Here is a 13,242-nt window from a genome sequence, read left to right on the forward strand (position 1 = left end):
TGTGATTTCCTCTCTTAATGAGAGGTTCAAGACCTTGGGCGAGGTGAATGAAAAGTTCAAGGTATTGTTGGGGTTCACGGACATGTCTGACAAAGATATTGTCGGAACTCACACATAAGTTGTAACTTATTCACAACTACTGTGATCATCGTGCGCTGATGTCACAACAAATCTTCTACAAAACAACCCCACCAAAGATAAATTCAATTAACACCCTTCCAGAGCAAAGGGGGTAAACATTGACACATAAATGCCTCGGATACTTCTTAAATGGATACTCACCAAAATAAATAATCGGCAGTAGTATCGGTGACTCACTCAGAAAATTAAGTATCTCTAAAGAGGACAATACAAACTTTCAATTCACAAAGTACTCATAGCAATGCTCAAAATAAAATACTTGATGATACTTGACGAGAATGTCTCAAGAAAATATAACTCTGTAGCTTTCACGGATGATTAACACAAAGCGGATTTTCTGTACTCACAAGAATTCACTGTCTTTTTCAATTATCTTGACACTGTGTTAACACTACACAATTTACTCTGTGCTTTACTCACAATTGGTGGTCCTTACATGTACAGAGGGTGCTTCCAGCAATTCATTTTCAGAGATTGTATGTCTTAGATGTCCATTTCACCACAGAGTCCTCAACCCACTCAATACTATGGCTGAAAATACACCGGAATTAGTTCTCAAATACATATAACCTCTTTACCAACAATGCATATCAGTCTACACTGTAAGAAATGGTAAGGCGCTATGTAATAAAATTCTCCGTTAAATAAAAACAGGTTGAAAAATACAACAATGAAAAATTTAACACCAAACTTGTGTTATCTCAATAAATTCAATGGTAACAAATTGACTCCAACTGAGAACTAGTCATTTGCTCAGCACACATGAAAGTAACATAGAACACACTAAAAAAACATGACAACATAGAAGGAACTGGAGGTCAACATTGCAAGTGGAAGGACGATAGACAGACGGGAAATGGAAATGTTAATGGCTGAGTGGAACGGGTGGCGCCAAGTCCTCACTAGACTAATGGCGATTATTCAGTCTCTAGCTGAAAGCAATTTGGCTCTAGAGGGTCAGCCGAAAAACTTAACTGTCAATCCAATGGTAATTTTCTCCAAGAAGTGGAACTTTAAGTAGGGTTGAAAGTAATGCAGGCAATCACAGTCACACTACCTTGGGGTTCCTTGAGGTAGAGAAGTCTACAGGGCTAAATTTGTCATGAATTCTACTCGGAAGACAAACAAATGAACATTTCTTTTGAGGATTATCGAGGTCAATCCTACGACAATGAAGCAAATATGAGAGGAAACATCAAAGGAGTTCAAGCCAGGCTTCTTCAACAGAATTCTCGGCCCTTATTTGTCCCTTGTGGTGCCCATAATTTGAATTTTATATTAGGTGACGCTGCCAAGAGCTCCCTAAATGCAACTTGTTACTTTGGATATTTAACGAAAGTATTCACATTGTTTTCAGCCTCTCCTCAGAGGTGGCAAGTTCTTTTAAAACATGTTAATATTACTCTGAAATCGTGGTCAGACGTCAGATGGGAAAGCCGAGTAAAAAGTGTGGAGGCAATTAGATATCAACCTCCGCAACTCAAAGAAGCGCTTTTGGAGCACAGAGAATCTGCAACTGACCCTGTCGTCAAAGTTGAGGCTTAATCGTTGGCAGAGGAAGTAGGGTCATACCGTTTTGTCATTTGTTCAGTTGTGTGGTATGATATACTCAGCAAAATTCAGCACGTGAGCAAACTAATGCAGTCGACTACGATACAGCTCGGCGTGGCTGTAGATCTGCTCAAAAAGACCAGAGATGATATTGTCAGCTACAGAAATACAGGTTTTGCTGATGCACTAACTATTGCTAAAGAAATCTGTGAAGCGATGAGCGTAGACACGGTGCTGAAACAGAAGACTAAGAACTAAAAAATGTCACTTTAGCTATGAGTGTGCAGACGAACCTGTCAGCGATGTACTCAAGAGGATGGAGACTACATTTTTCAATGTGGTAGTGGATACTGTGATTTCCTCTCTTAATGAGAGGTTCAAGACCTTGGGCGAGGTGAATGAAAAGTTCAAGATATTCACGGACATGTCTGACAAAGATATTGTCGGAACTCACACATAAGTTGTAACTTATTCACAACTACTGTGATCATCGTGCGCTGATGTCACAACAAATCTTCTACAAAACAACCCCACCAAAGATAAATTCAATTAACACCCTTCCAGAGCAAAGGGGGTAAACATTGACACATAAATGCCTCGGATACTTCTTAAATGGATACTCACCAAAATAAATAATCGGCAGTAGTATCGGTGACTCACTCAGAAAATTAAGTATCTCTAAAGAGGACAATACAAACTTTCAATTCACAAAGTACTCATAGCAATGCTCAAAATAAAATACTTGATGATACTTGACGAGAATGTCTCAAGAAAATATAACTCTGTAGCTTTCACGGATGATTAACACAAAGCGGATTTTCTGTACTCACAAGAATTCACTGTCTTTTTCAATTATCTTGACACTGTGTTAACACTACACAATTTACTCTGTGCTTTACTCACAATTGGTGGTCCTTACATGTACAGAGGGTGCTTCCAGCAATTCATTTTCAGAGATTGTATGTCTTAGATGTCCATTTCACCACAGAGTCCTCAACCCACTCAATACTATGGCTGAAAATACACCGGAATTAGTTCTCAAATACATATAACCTCTTTACCAACAATGCATATCAGTCTACACTGTAAGAAATGGTAAGGCGCTATGTAATAAAATTCTCCGTTAAATAAAAACAGGTTGAAAAATACAACAATGAAAAATTTAACACCAAACTTGTGTTATCTCAATAAATTCAATGGTAACAAATTGACTCCAACTGAGAACTAGTCATTTGCTCAGCACACATGAAAGTAACATAGAACACACTAAAAAAAACATGACAACATAGAAGGAACTGGAGGTCAACATTGCAAGTGGAAGGACGATAGACAGACGGGAAATGGAAATGTTAATGGCTGAGTGGAACGGGTGGCGCCAAGTCCTCACTAGACTAATGGCGATTATTCAGTCTCTAGCTGAAAGCAATTTGGCTCTAGAGGGTCAGCCGAAAAACTTAACTGTCAATCCAATGGTAATTTTCTCCAAGAAGTGGAACTTTAAGTAGGGTTGAAAGTAATGCAGGCAATCACAGTCACACTACCTTGGGGTTCCTTGAGGTAGAGAAGTCTACAGGGCTAAATTTGTCATGAATTCTACTCGGAAGACAAACAAATGAACATTTCTTTTGAGGATTATCGAGGTCAATCCTACGACAATGAAGCAAATATGAGAGGAAACATCAAAGGAGTTCAAGCCAGGCTTCTTCAACAGAATTCTCGGCCCTTATTTGTCCCTTGTGGTGCCCATAATTTGAATTTTATATTAGGTGACGCTGCCAAGAGCTCCCTAAATGCAACTTGTTACTTTGGATATTTAACGAAAGTATTCACATTGTTTTCAGCCTCTCCTCAGAGGTGGCAAGTTCTTTTAAAACATGTTAATATTACTCTGAAATCGTGGTCAGACGTCAGATGGGAAAGCCGAGTAAAAAGTGTGGAGGCAATTAGATATCAACCTCCGCAACTCAAAGAAGCGCTTTTGGAGCACAGAGAATCTGCAACTGACCCTGTCGTCAAAGTTGAGGCTTAATCGTTGGCAGAGGAAGTAGGGTCATACCGTTTTGTCATTTGTTCAGTTGTGTGGTATGATATACTCAGCAAAATTCAGCACGTGAGCAAACTAATGCAGTCGACTACGATACAGCTCGGCGTGGCTGTAGATCTGCTGAAACAGAAGAGACTAAGAACTAAAAAATGTCACTTTAGCTATGAGTGTGCAGACGAACCTGTCAGCGATGTACTCAAGAGGATGGAGACTACATTTTTCAATGTGGTAGTGGATACTGTGATTTCCTCTCTTAATGAGAGGTTCAAGACCTTGGGCGAGGTGAATGAAAAGTTCAAGGTATTGTTGGGGTTCACGGACATGTCTGACAAAGATATTGTCGATCACTGCCAAACCCTCAGCAACACGCTTACTCATGGGGGAAACTCAGACATTGATGGAAGGGAACTGGCCATGGAGCTGCAGTGTCTCCCAGATTTGCCTTCCAAGAGAATGACAATGGATTTTCTCACCTTCGTGCACGAAAAGAAACTTACTGAAGTATTCCCGAACTTGTGGGTAGCTCTGCGGATCTGTGCAACTCTCCCTGTAACGGTGTCGGCAGCAGAGCGGAGCTTTTCTAAGTTAAAACTGATAAAAATTATTTGCGATCCACAATGGCGCAGGAACATCTTAGTGAGTTGGCCATCATCAGTGTGAACATTGCAGTGTCTAGACTCTCTAGTTATCGTATGACGATGTAATCGAAGAATTCGCTTCCAGGAAGACAAGAAGAATCAAGTTAACGGTTATAAGCAGGCACGTAGCGAAAACGAGAAAACGGCGGAATCCAGAATGTCATGACATGTTAATTGAATTGCTAAATGTTTAAACACAATAGTAGTTTGATTTTGAGTGTTTCTTTACAGTCACTTTTCATGCCATTATTGTATGTTGCTTGTATTGTGCTTAAGAGTATTTGCTAATTAATGTATGTATTAGCAAATTAAAATAGATCAGTGTAAGGTAAACAGTTTCTTCAATATGGTACCTGGATTACTTTGTGGGCAAACCCAATCGTGAAGTGGGAGGCGGGTGGAGATGCCAGCTGTAGTCCTGCTAAGGGCGCCAAATAGGCTGGCGCCGGCCCTGGCAGAAACAATGACTGGTGAGGCACAGTTGATTTTTAGACATCCAAAGGAGATTGAGCAATGGTATCAATGGGAATGCATACAACTGTATAAATCAATAAATATTCTCACCTACCTGCACATTCCACAAGGAATAATTTCTTCATCTACTGGGTGATTGCGGAAGGTCTCGTAAAAATCATCAGCCACTGCTAAAGCGGCCCTCAAGTTTTCGGTCTTTTATATCTCTGTTTTTATATTTCTGAAAGAAAGAGAAGAAATTAATGCTGTATAGCAATAGCAACAGCATTGGCTTTTATAATGCTTTCATCACCAATGCCTATGAGCAAAGGGGATGCAGAACAGACTAATATCATTTACTGTACATATATGCATCACAAAATAAATATATGACGGTTTTGTAGTATTTTACAATACAGCAATATTTAAAGGGCCTGTAGACAGTTTTAAAAAATGTAAATTTGCCATTAAAAATTGAGTACAGAAACATGGTTATACTTTACGATGCTGTTGTGCACTTACATCAGTAGATCGAAAACAAACAAACAAAACATTTTTTGAAGTAGGCCTTAAATACTGTAGGCTACAGTCATATCTGCAAAAAAATTATTATATGATAATATATATAGATATGAGGATTTGTATGCTTCTGACAAGTCTTTTGAGGTGACCCTTCAAAAATTGAACAGACCTGTTTGAAACTTGTCTTGCCAGGTGTGTGGGGGAACCAGCCCCAGACTTGCCCATTTTTCTTGGTGCACGTCGTGGTCGTAAAATGTTGCTATATAGAGTTATATGCTGCATAGCTTGGGTCTAGGACAATTGCCCCCCCCTTGCCAGTGAGTAACTGGCAAAAAACATGGAAATAACCTAACTAACTTGAAATAGCCTAGCCTTACCTAACAAAATATTAAATATGACCGATCTACAATTTTTTTTCACTTGACCATAAATTATGAGTCGTCATTTTGTGTATATAATTATAAAAAAAAAAACATGAAAATATAGCACTATATCTTAGTGTTTCATGATTGTGTCAGTTATTCACTGGCAAGGAAGGGGGGGGGGATAATTGTCCAGAGGGCAGTTGTCCTATGGGGGGGCAATTCTTCCGAAACCATATAGCTTGTATATAGTCAGGGTAAAAATTGGCATTCCAGATTTCAAACAAGAGAACCTAAAAGTATGGCAGAGGCACCTATTTACTGTTATACCCTCCATACCAGTACCTTCCTTATGAATTCACATTTTTATGAGATAACTCTTAAGAGAACAAATCAATCAATAGGCATATAGATATTATGAAAGTAGACATTAAAAACCCATTTAATTTTATATACAACTCAAAGATATGAAGGAAGGGAAAATGGAGAGGTGAGATGGGAGCTTTCCTTCTGTCTACTTTGGTAGGAGGTGAGCTTCCTCACATGACCCGTCACTTAAATACTCTAATCCTACTTAATTTAGTAACCTAATGGAAAAACACCGTACATTAATAAGCATATACAGTACTCTACTTACTTTCTTTTTAAGTGTCCGTAGCTCCTCTTGAGCTGCTTGGCTGTGATAGGGAGTTGGTCAGAGTTGCTGGCGTTGAATGAGGCAGCAATTTCACCCCAGGCCTCTCTTTTCCGCATTTATTATGTTGCTAGTAGACCTGCTATGCGCTGGGTAACAGATGCTTGGTCACGGTCACCTACGACGAGGCGAAACACGCCTGTTGGACGACGGCTTGTGTTCCCAGAGAAGCGTGCGCCGACGAGTCGGCATGCCGCTCATTATCTGGTGTGAAGTTTGAGTGGGGCAGTATATCTATCAAATGTTAACGCAGGTGTCCCAAGACTAGCTCAACCTTTATCATTTGTGGGGACATGGGCTCAAGCTAGTGAGCGCCAGCGTCGCCCAATGACTATTTCTGCATTTTTCACGGGTGGGACCCACTATCATCAATTGTTAGGTGAGGATAGAATGGGTCACCCTGTTTGCTTCGAGTTTGTGGCAAAAACTATTCTTAGTTTGGTCGAGTACTAGAATGAGACATGCACCCCGGTCATGTTGAACCACGAGCTGTTATCGCATTGACTGGTGGAATAAATCTCGGTCAAGACACGATGGGCCACTGCATTGAAGGCTGCAGCATATGCTGTGACGGAAACTGTAATGGCTACGTGCACGCCCAGAGAAAAACTGCTGCAACGTGTTCGCCCAGAGAAAAGTGGCGACGTGGGCGCCCAGAGGCGCGTGGTGACGTGGGCGCCCAGAGAGGAGTGGCGACGTGGGCGCCCAGAGAGGCGTGGCGACGTGGGCGCACAGAGAAGCTTTGCGGGGCATGTACAGTATGTGTGTGTATATATATATACATATATATATACAGGTATATATAAATATGTTTGTGTAATAAATGTATGTAGTAAGTACCGGAGAACATTCCTTTGTCGCAAAACAGTTTATAAATTAAAGAAAATAATTACAGTGTGTTTAATATATTACAGTATATTATAAATAAACAAATAATTCGGTAAATCTATTTCAAGTAAATGGAAAATAAGCAAACAAATGTTATTTACCAAGACACTTCCCTCTGGCTCAGGGTAAGATGTAGGGGTAGATAACAAGGCTATTTATAGCCCGTCTTTGTGTCTGAGGTGGCCAGTACCCTAATGCACCATAAATAATTCATTGAACATTCATTTTTTGTACATAGTATATTCAGGTGCGAAGCAAGCGTATAAATGAAAGAAAATACTTGCAGTGTGTTACAGTATATTATAAATAAATAAATAAACAAATAAATCGGTAAATCTATTTCAAGTAAATGGAAAAATTTTACTCGGCACCGACATTAGTTCCAGTTACCGGTAAATAGCAGACGCTTCAGTGTTTACACTACACCAGCGGGTAATATTTGATGACATTACTTGAAGTGAATTGGCCTTATTTTAAAAAACCAAGGAGGGTGTGTAAAGGACTACTGAGTCAGTGGGTAATTGTCACATTTGGGGTTCTGGTCTTATACAGCAAATAGAGCTCAAAAGCTACTTTTTAAATGGAAATTTCGGGGGGCCTTATAGGCCGCGATATACGGTAGTTGCCATTTGCACTGCAGGAGGCACATGCTTTGATTCAATTTCAATCTCCTCGGCAATCTGGTCATTTCCCTCTGATGCATCACATGCAGGTACTTGAAGATGAGCTTAGAGAAGCTAACTAGGCCCTCATCATTGATGATGCTTCCGGTCTTCTATATCTGTTGTTGTTATAGTTCTGAAAGAAACAGAAGAAATTAATGCAACAGCATTGGCTTTTATAATGCTTTCATCACCAATGCAGGGTGGCGGGTGGGGCAAATCTAAAAGTAGCGTCTCGAGCCGGACACTCACCGCGTATATGTGGAAAAAATCCTCGTTAAGTGAAAGTTCAGCTCTGGCGAGGCACCGCGTATATGGTAAAACGTGTTAAGTGAAACCGCGTTAGGCGGGGTAATACTGTAGTAATAAAGAACCGTAAATAAATGCAAAAATTAAAAAAAAATCAAGATTGAGAAACAATATATGTTGAGACCCTGCAATTGTGTGTAAATGAGGTAGAAAGTCAGATCAGCAACCTGGGACATGGTCACAATTTTTGTGATGACATGTGTTCTTTGACTTTTCCATTTTTTATTCACGGTTTCTGTGCTGGTTCATATGTTGGTGGTATTTCCAACAATCCATTTTCAGAGATTGCCTTGTTATAGATGTCCATATCACCACAGAGTCCTCAACACCGGAATTAGTTCTCAAATACATATATCTTCTTTACTAACAATGCATATCAGTCTACACTAAGAAATTGGAATGCAGTACGTAATAAAATTCTCAGTTAAAAAATTATTTGAAAATACCACACTGAAAAATTTAACACAAAACTTGTGTTATATCAATAAGTTCAGTTGTCACAAATTGATTCCGAACTAAAACTCTTTCTAATTAGTTTACAATTAAGGTTACCCTCGCAAAGAGTGAGGATATGGACTGTGAGGGGTTTGACAAAAAGACCCTCCAAGCCTCTGTGGTGGATAGTAATACAGGCAAGTGCCAATAATCTGCCCTCTGCCTCGGAACCAACCCCCCATCCCCGTGTGCCCAGCCATCATAAAATTAAGATGTTATTTTTACTACAACGTAAGTATTGTGTCGGAGTTTGGGGGTCAGCCCAGTCTCTATTTCAATTAATCCCATATGTTCTGTTATTTCGTTTATGCGGACCTCCATGGGTTCAATTGACCGCGTAAATGCAGACTATACTGCACCCCTCAACTCTGGTGACACTCAGAGATGAACACTGCCCACTCAATGTCTGTAAATCAATTGTTAGTTCTTACTTAACTCTTGAAAAAAATCTTTGCAGTTACAAATTATTTGTACTCATTACTGACGACAAAGATTGTACATTACTGTATACTGTGAAATATTATTATGTTTAATTAACTTAGGCTGGTTAAGTTAGGTTAGTAAAATTAGTTGGAACCCACCCACAACAACTTGCTTTACTTGCTGTATTAACTACTATACTACTACTACTACCACTACTATATCCTATATATACTACTCCTGTATATTTATACTGTCACTACAACTAATATTAAATTTACTCGAAGACCAATCTGTCCACTAAGTACTCACGAGCCCTCCTTCACACAGTCAGCCAGGCCCCACACACACCCTTCACGGTGTTGAGTAGTTTATGGGATGACCATAATAGCCAAGATATATATAAGTAACTTAACTCATGAGGCTGAAGTAACATGCTGGGTGTTAAATGTTGCTCAAGGTTCTGTCACTTCTCCATTGGCCTTCACACACATCAGCTGTCACCTGCAACATGTTTAAAGTTGCCATTTATGTTGAATGAATGTTAAACATACAATATCCATCTACCACTAGACAACATGATGAATTTATGATCAGTTAACGTAAGTTGGAATAGTTTATCTTAGGTTAGGTTATGGTTAGTAAAGTTAGTTGAAACCCACCCACAACAACTTGCTTAATTTACTATGTTTACTACTACTACTAATTTTCACTAATAATCAATAGGCATACAGTTCTGTATATTTATACTGTCACTACAGCTAATATTAATTTTACTCTAATATCAGTCTGTCTACAGATCGTCCTCCATAGCCCTCCAACACAGTCCTCCAAGAGTGTCCGCCAGGCCCCACACACTGATCACTAGGTCTACACACAGACCTATTAGGCGCCCCCACCCCCCCACACACACACACCCTCCACTGCCCAGTGTAGGAGCATTGTCGAGTGGTTTATTGGATAAAGATACTAGCTAAGATATACTGTACAAGTAACTTAACTGATGAGGCTGAAGTAACATGCTGTTAAATCTTGCTCAAGGTTCTGTCACTTCTCCATTGGCCTTCACGTACATCAGCAGTTACCTGCAACGTGTTTAAAGTTGTAATTTACGTACAATGAAAATTAAACTTGCTAATACACAAGGTTTATTACAGCTGACTAGACCTTCCCTCCCTCATGCCCCCTTAATTGTCAACACCCCGCACCCTCACAAAACATTAAACAACACCACAGGAAGCAACATCCACCAAACATTAAATGACACCATAGCAAGCTACGCACACCCACACCTTCATACAAAACGTTAAAATTGATCTGAAGGAACACCGTTGTGTATTGTGAGAAGCTTCACTCGTGGTCTGTTGTCCCCACATACTGCACCACACTTCACTTGTGTCCTCATACTGCACCACACTGACTGTGAGGGGGCGGGTTCTTGGGCTGCCACCAATGTGAGGGGGCCGGTTCCCTCTCTTTTTCTACACCTCCCTCATCTTACTTACTTCTCTTAGTTCTTACTCTTACTCAGTTCTGTCACCTATTCTAGGGTAGCATGGACATTCTTTTGGTAGCATGGTCGAGGTTCTAGGCACGTGAGTATGGTAATCTTGGTATCACGTCACTTGGGTGGAAATAAAGGTAAAATACTGTGGGAGAAATGAATACACCTAAAATACTCTAAAAACAAGTTTATTAACGTGCAATCAATGGGAAAAGATATTGTATTAATCATATAATTACCAGGCTCAACTCCTGGGCTTAGTGCAAACTCAGTTCCTTCTTCTTTACTCTTACTCACAACATTACTGGTGGTACATTACATGGCACTCATTGTAGATTATTCAACATATACGTAAACAATGACACTAGTATATACAGGGGTCCACTACCCAACCTGGGATAATTATTTCCATCTAATTATCCCTAACATACATGTTACATGGGGCACATTAATCAGGCCGCATCGGTGCCATCTTCTCATATATGATCCCGGCTGGACATCTAATACATCCGAGGCCGTTGTTGGATGGTAGAGCGATTCAAGAATCACAATGGGATCTGGAAACAACCGGGAATCAGCATCAGGGGACACTCTCCCTGGCCATCTTGAGTTTATATACCCGAGTTGCCAGTGATCGCTACTCACGCAATGTCAATAATCACAAACTAACTGTTACTCATTCAAAGATGACCCTCAGTTGACAAAGGTCTGGCGAATTACTAATTCAAGATTGAGCTTCCCAGGAGAGAGTGGAATAAACAACGTATTGATAACTGTCTTCACAAAGGCGGGGCTTACAGGGAGAGATCGCGGGGGTAAACACGCTCCTTCTAGGGGTCGCGGACTCACTCATGTTATGCGGGCGTGGAGTTTAATAAGAATCATTAGTTAAATAGATCAGCAGTCAACGTGACCATGACATGACCACATACTGCACCACACCAATAACAGAGGGTTTTGTACTGTAATTGAATATGTAGTCATTCCTTGATCTGAAAAAGAAAGATTCGCCAACACATTGAAATACGTAGATTGGCTCAGGTTAAATTGATCTTTAGTTGAAATAAGCTGGGGGATGCATATTCAGGCGAGCCAAACATTTTAACATTTTCCAGAGGTTAATTAGATGGTTACTGCCTTATTTACCAATAAATTTTAACGGTGTCTTTATATACAGGAGCTTCGTTAGAGAAGATGTTGCCTGTTGCTTGCTGGTTGAAATAAATGTTAACAGCGTGGAGTTTGCTGGAGGAAGTGTTGCTTGTTCAGGAAGATGGGCAGAATCGCCAGGCAGGCGAAGGGAGCCTGGCAGCGGCGGAGGAGGAGGTGTTGCTTGTTGAAGAAGAATGGTCAGAATCAATCTCAATGGAGAGACAAAGCTTATATACCCAGCAGCAGCCGCCATGAGTCATGTTGGGAAAACCCAGAAAGTCGCCGGTGACTGGTTCCGTTGCTAAGATACGGTAACATCTGGTTGGTTGCTAGGGAAGGCGGCACATTGGAATGCGATACGCAGTTTGTAGGGGAGACGTCCACTACATTAGTTTAGTTTTGGTGCTTTTTGGTTGTACAAATATTCTGAAACCCCTCAACCTCGCCCTCCGCCGGCTCCCTTGCCTCGCCCGGCTCCCTACCTCAACTCGCCTCGCTTCGCTTCCTGTCTGGCTTCTTGCCTGCCTCGCCTAGCATGCCTCGCTTCGCCCGGCTAAAAGCCAGTGAAAAAAATTGTATCGTAATTCCACAGAGTTATATTTTGGTGATGAACGTTAGAAGAAATGCGTAACTATTGAGTTATGACCACCCGGCTCCGCCAAAAGCGGGCTGGGCTTCGAAGCAAGAGGGAAAATGTGAAATTAAAAAAATAAATACAATAATTTCACCCAATCTCGTCATTGCACTCACTTACTGGTTAATTATAACGCAAATACTGATGTGCGGTTTACGCTTGTTACTCGCCACCGGTTTATAGTTTCGGCTCGGTTGTTATGGCTCATTTGGCGGTATATTTGCCTAAAAATTTTAAAACGTTAATAAATTACTGGTTAGACGTTAGAGAAACACTTAATATAATACTAACCCATATTAATATATTTGTTTAAGCTGCAAAGTAGGTACCATAAGCCTTACGGCCCAGTGAAACTTGGGGATACGTCTCTAGAAGCCAAGTGGATGTTTGTACGTAAAACCAAATTTGATGCACCAACCCACCCCCTCCAACCACCATCACCACCACCCTCCCCACCACCAACCCACCGCCTCCAACCACCCTCCCCACCACCAACCCACCCCCCTACAACCACCCTCCCCACCACCAACCCACCCCCTCCTACCATGATGGACAGGTGGTGGTGGACAGGGTGGTGGTTGGAGGGGGTGGGTTGGTGGTGGGGAGGGTGGTGGTGATGGTGGTTGGAGGGGGTGGGTTGGTGGGGGGGAGGGTGGTGGTGATCATGGTAGGAGGGGGTGGGTTGGTGGTGGTGATGATGGTGGTTGGAGGGGCTGGGCAGGTGGGGAGGTGGTGGTGACTGTAGGGAGGGGTGGGTTGTGGGGTGGGCTGGT

The 13,242-nt window shown here is 41.2% G+C and overlaps 1 long non-coding RNA gene across 1 annotated transcript; it reads right to left on the minus strand.

The window, feature by feature from the left end:
* Positions 1–8,991: 8,991 nt before the first annotated feature.
* On the minus strand, positions 8,992–12,948 carry LOC121870452. Its single transcript, XR_006089709.1, has 3 exons — positions 12,761–12,948; positions 10,181–10,264; positions 8,992–9,683 (listed from the first exon to the last, which is right to left on the minus strand). It is a non-coding gene; the product is annotated as an uncharacterized LOC121870452 (long non-coding RNA).
* Positions 12,949–13,242: the final 294 nt, after the last annotated feature.

The sequence above is a fragment of the Homarus americanus genome, unplaced genomic scaffold, assembly GCF_018991925.1.
Source record: "Homarus americanus isolate GMGI-L3 unplaced genomic scaffold, GMGI_Hamer_2.0 scaffold7237, whole genome shotgun sequence".
Taxonomy (NCBI): domain Eukaryota; kingdom Metazoa; phylum Arthropoda; class Malacostraca; order Decapoda; family Nephropidae; genus Homarus; species Homarus americanus.